Source organism: Apium graveolens, chromosome 10, assembly GCF_009905375.1.
Source record: "Apium graveolens cultivar Ventura chromosome 10, ASM990537v1, whole genome shotgun sequence".
NCBI lineage: Eukaryota > Viridiplantae > Streptophyta > Magnoliopsida > Apiales > Apiaceae > Apium > Apium graveolens.
The window spans coordinates 160,002,098-160,007,975 of record NC_133656.1 but is presented as its reverse complement, the minus strand read 5'-3'; the positions used below and the strand labels follow the sequence as shown (position 1 = coordinate 160,007,975).

Here is a 5,878-nt window from a genome sequence, read left to right as displayed (position 1 = left end):
CATCTCCAATAACTTACCATCCATCCCCGATGGCAGAAAACCTCGCTCATTAGCTATAGGCTTCGAAAGCAGCCTCGTATACTTCGCCTCAGCCTCCGGAGTTAAAAACCCAGGCCTTGACCACCCACACTCGAAGAATCAGTGGTGCTGCTGCTAACTTGGGTTCGTTGTATTTTGGGTGCCATTGAGATTGAATAAGGGATAATAAAATATGTGTGTATAAGAAGGAGTTGTGTTTGAGAATTTGAGAAGTGATGGAGAAGTTTGTGTATAAGTGTGTGTATATATAGGAATTTGGAGAGAATTAGTTATGGAAAAGAAGTGGGAATTGATTATAGGAATAATGGGAATAATAGGGTGATGGAAATTGATTTGGAGAGGGAAATATGGGATATGGGAGAGTAAAATTCGGGTTTGAATGGATATTGTAATGAAGTCCCTGATTTTCTGTTATTTCCTTCTCTCTTTTTTTCGACTACAGGGACTCAGCGCAGCCGCCCCTCCAGGCAACGCGGGCGCGCCGTGCTTCTGGAATTCCAGCGTGGCTGCCCCGCATGCCAACGCGGGCGCGCGCAGTTACTGACTTTTCAGTGCGGCCGCCCCGCTTCTCAGCACGGGCGTGCCGTGCTTCTGTAGTTGAACTTGAATTTTTTCTTTTTCTGATTTTTTTATGTTTTCTCCTTATTTTCTTCTTCCTCCATCAACTAATTGGGTTGCCTCTCAAGAAGCGATTGGTTTACGTCGTTAGCTTGACGTAGAAACTCGAGATCAAGTAGACAATAAAACGACACTAACCACCTCACAGTTTGCCGTATCCCCGTACTAATGCTTCAACCTCTGTCAATTCACCTTGAACACTTGGCCTGGATCATTCTCAAAAATCCCCACTGCTCCATGTGGAAACGCAGTTTTGATACTAAACGGCCCTGACCACCTCGAATTCAACTTTCCAGGAAAAAGACGGAGACGAGAGTTGAATAACAGAACTTGTTGTCCCGACACAAATGATTTGAGAAATAGATCCCTATCGTGCCACCTCTTGAATTTCTCCTTGTACATTTTATTATTCTTATACGCTTGAAGCCGAAATTTGTCCAGTTCATTCAATTGAAGCATTCTCTTCTTATCAGCTGCAACCAAATCAAGGTTTAACTTCTTCAAAGCCCAATACGCTTTATGCTCGAGCTCCACAGGCAAATGACATCCCTTACCATAAACCAACTGAAATGGCGACATGCCAAGTGGAGTCTTGTATGATGTTTGATACGCACAAATAGCTTCATCCAGCTTCAAAAACTAATCCTTCCTTGAAGGACACACAACTTTCTCTGAAATACGCTTGATCTCTCTATTAGACACCTCAGCTTGACCACTAATCTGAGGATGGTAGGTTGTAGCAATGCGATGATTCACATTATACCGCTGCATCATAGAAGTGAACTTGCGATCGCAGAAATGTGATCCCTCGTCACTGATTATGACTCTTGGAGTCCCAAATCATGTGAATATCTGTTTATGAAGAAAATTCAGCACTACTTTTGCATCATTTATCGACAAAGCCTTAACTTCAACCCATTTCGAGACATAATCAACCGCCAACAAGACATACTGATTATTGCAAGATGAGACAAATGGTCTTATGAAGTCAATTTCCCAAACATCAAAGACTTCAACCTCAAGAAGCACATTAAGAGGCATCTCATCCCTCTTGGACATATTACCAACACGCTGGCATCGATCACACTTCAAAATGAATTCATGTGCATCCTTAAACAATGTAGGCCAGAAAAATCCTGCTTGAAGGATACGAGCTGTCGTCTTTTCTCCACCATGGTGACGTCCATACGCAGTCGAATGGCAATCTCGCAAGATCCTCCCATTTCGCTGTACGGAATACATCTCCTAATGATTTGGTCAGCTCCTTGCCTAAACAAATATGGCTCATCCCACATGTACCACTTCATCTCATGAAGAAACTTCTTCCTTTGAGCATAAGACAACTCTGGAGGCACGATATTACTCACAAGGTAGTTCACAATGTCTGCGAACCACGGTTCTTCTTCTTGCACCCCAAACAGCTAATTATCGGGAAAAGACTCAATTATCAATATTTTATCTTATGAAGTTGCACTTGGATCTTCCAAACGAGAGAGATGATCAGCGACTTGATTCTCAAAACCCTTTATGTCCTTGATCTCCAACTCAAATTCTTGAAGCAAAAGAACCCATTGAATCAGTCTAGGCTTCGAGTCCTTCTTTGAGACAAGATAGTGAATCGCAGCATGATCAGTGAAAATTGTGACCTTTGTCCCAAGCAAATAAGATCGAAACTTCTCAAAACCATAGAAAATGGCTAAGAGTTCTTTCTCAGTAGTAGTATAATTCAGTTGAGCACCATTGAGGGTCATACTAACATAGTAGACCACATGAAATATGTTGTTCTTTCTCTTCCCAAGAACTGCTCCAACTGCATAGTCACTTGTATCGCACATCATCTCAAAAGGTTCATCCCAATTAGGTGCAGTTATGACAAGTGTCGTGATTAAACTCTTCTTCAAGAACTCAAAAGTAGTTATGCACTCATCATCAAACTTGAGTGGGACATCTTTCTCTAGAAGATTACACAAATGTTTAGAGATTTTTGAGAAGTCCTTGATGAAACGCCTATAGAAACCCGCATGACCTAGAAAGCTGCGAACTCCCTTAACAGAAATTGGTGGAGGAAGGTTTTCAATGACCCCCACCTTGGCTTTGTCCACCTCAAGGCCTTTACTAGAGACCTTGTGCCCAAGATAATACCCTATCACACCATAAAATGACATTTTTCCAGTTGAGAACCAGATTGGTATCAACACACCTTTTAAGAACGGCGCCAAGATTTTACAAGCATTCGTCAAAAGAATCACCAAACACGGAGAAATCATCCATGAACACCTCCACATTATGACCAATCATGTCAGAGAAGATAGCCATCATGCATCTTTAAAATATGGCAGGTACACCAAACAATCCAAAAGAAACTCGTCTGAAGGCAAAAGTCCCAAATGAACAAGTAAAAGTAGTCTTCTCCTGATCCTCTAGAGCAATGCAAATCTGATTATAACCCGAATAGCCATCCAAAAGACAATAATACTCATGCCCAGCTAATCTGTCAAGCATCTGATCAATAAAAAGAAGAGGGAAGTGATCATTTCTCGTGGCATTGTTCAGCTTCCTATAGTCCATGAAAACTCTCCATCCCATGACTGTTCGAGTAGAAATGAGCTCATTCTTCTCATTAGCAACAACTGTGATGCCCCCTTTCTTCGGCACACACTGAACTGGGCTCACCCAAGAACTATCAGAAATAGGATAGATGATCCCTGCATCTAGCCATTTGAGGATTTTTTTTCTTCACAACTTTTTTCATGATTGGATTAAGCCTTCTCTGTTGCTTAACAGTAGGCTTGCTACCTTTCTCTAGTAGAATTTTATGCATACAATAAGAAGGGCTGATTCCTTTGATATCTGATATAGTCCATCCAATTGCCGACTTGAACTCTCTCAAAATTCTTAAGAGTTTTTCATCATCACTACCTGAAAGGTCAGATGCTATACTAACAGGAAAAGTAGATGCATCACCTAAAAAGCATACCTTAAGTGTTCAGTCAATGATTTAAGCTCAAGTGTAGGAGCTTCCTCAATAGATGGCTTGAGGCGCTTTGGAGATTTGTTCAATTCCTCCAATCCAAGAGATTAAAAAGGCATATCTAGCCTTCGCTTCCAAGGGGAAGCATTCAGATACTGCAACTGCTCATCACCTTCGTCATCTTCACTATCTGAATTCTCCAACAAGGCCTTCTCTAAGGCATCAGACCTTAGCATTTGATCAAGTTCTGAAGTAACCACAGAATCGACCAACTCCACTTTTAAGCACTCCTCATTTTCAATCGGGAATTTCATGGCATTAAAAACATTGAACGTCACATCTTGATCCAGCACTCGTATAGTAAGCTCACCTTTCTACACATCAGTCAAGGTGCGGCCAGTAGCCAAGAATGGTCTTACCAAGATTATGGAAATCTTCTTATCCTCCTCGAAATCAAGAATTACAAAATTAGCAGGAAAGATGAGTTTATCAACCTTGACCAAGACATCCTCCACAAGGCCTCGTGGATATGTAATAGAATGATTAGCCAACTGCAAGGTCATATAAATAGGCTTTGGATCAGGTAAGTCCAACTTCTTAAAGATTGACAAGGGCATCAAATTGATGCTGGCTCCTAAGTCACATAAGCATTTATAAAATGACACTTTTCCAATGGTACAAGGAATAGTGAAGCTTCCAGGATCATTAAGCTTCTGAGGCAACTTCTGTTGCAGCACAACACTGCATTCCTCCGTGAGAGCAACTATCTCTAAGTCATCAAGCTTTACTTTCCGAGAGAGAGTACCTTTCATAAACTTTGCATAACTAGGCATCTGTTCAAGAGCTTCAGCGAAAGGTATGTTGATATGGAGTTTCTTGAACACCTCCAGAAACTTCTCAAACTGCTTATCCAGCTTTTTCTTCTATAGCCTCTTAGGAAAAGGTGGTTGAGGATAGATTAGTTTCTCCCATGTATGACCCTCAGGAGGAGTGTGTTCAACCGGTAGTCTTCCTTGCTTCCACTTCTGCTTCCTTCTGCACTTCTTCTTCAGCCACAGCTTCTTCTCCCGAAACTTGAGATTTTTCGGGATTTGTAACCTTCCCAGAGCTCAATGTAATTGCTTTAACCTGCTCCTTAGCTTCCCTCTTTGCTGGAACTTCAGTGTCACTAGGGAGTGTACCAGGTTGATGATTTAGCAAGGCATTGGCAATTTACCCAATTTGATTCTCCATGGTCTTGATAAAAACCGCTTGTCTCTCGCACATGAGCCTCAACTCCTCCAATTCAGATTTTTCATTAGCATGCTGCAGCTGGAGTTGTTGTCTTGGTGCATATTATGGTTGCTGAAAACCAGGAGGGTTGTATTACTTTGCTGCATACTGCTGATAAGGCCGTTGAACCGCATTCTGAGTATTGCTCCAGATGAAGTTAGGATGATTGCGGTTGTTGGGATGATAAGTGGCTGGAACAGGCTGTTGCGACCTCTGAAATTTGCTCACAAAATGAGCTGTTTCACTAGAAATAGCACACTGCTCCGTCTCATGGGCACCAACACAAAGCTCACAGACAATAGTGATTTGATTAACTCCATAATTAGCCAAAGAATCCACCTTCATCGTCAAAACCTTAAGCTGAGCAGTTATAGCAGTAGCTGTATCTAACTCTAGAATTCCTGTTATCTTGCCCTGAGGTAGTCTCTGAGTAGGATTCTGGTATTCATTAGCGGCCATCAGTTCAATTAATTTTTAAGCTTTATCATAGATTTTAGCCCACAAGGCTCCTCCTGATGCTGCATCAAGCATGGGTCTAGAAGTAGCACCCAAACCATTATAGAAGCAGTTAATGATCATCTAGTCAAGCATCCCATGGTGAGGACACCTTCTAATCATCTCTTTGTAGCGATCCCAAACCTCACATAAAGATTCTTCAGATTGTTGAGCAAATTGAGTAAGTGTGTTTCTGATTGCAGCAGTCTTCGCCATAGGAAAGAATTTAGTTAAGAACTTTTGAGCAAGATCATCCCATTTGGTGATAGACCCTGGTGGTAGAGAATGTAACCAACACTTAGCTTTATCCCGCAGAGAGAATGGGAAAAGCCTCAACTTAATAGCATCTTCAGAAACTCCATTGAACTTGAAGGTGTCACAGATCTCAATGAAATATCTGATGTACATGTTGGGGTCTTCTGTCGGAGAACCCCCAAACTGAACTGAGTTATGTATCATTTGAATCGTGCTCGACTTTATCTC

The 5,878-nt window shown here is 41.6% G+C and overlaps 1 non-coding gene across 1 annotated transcript; it reads left to right on the top strand.

Annotated features, from left to right (window-relative positions):
• Window positions 1–5,489: 5,489 nt before the first annotated feature.
• Window positions 5,490–5,596, top strand: LOC141694929 (small nucleolar RNA R71). Its single transcript, XR_012564208.1, has one exon. It is a non-coding gene; the product is annotated as a small nucleolar RNA R71 (small nucleolar RNA).
• The last annotated feature ends 282 nt before the right edge of the window (window positions 5,597–5,878 follow it).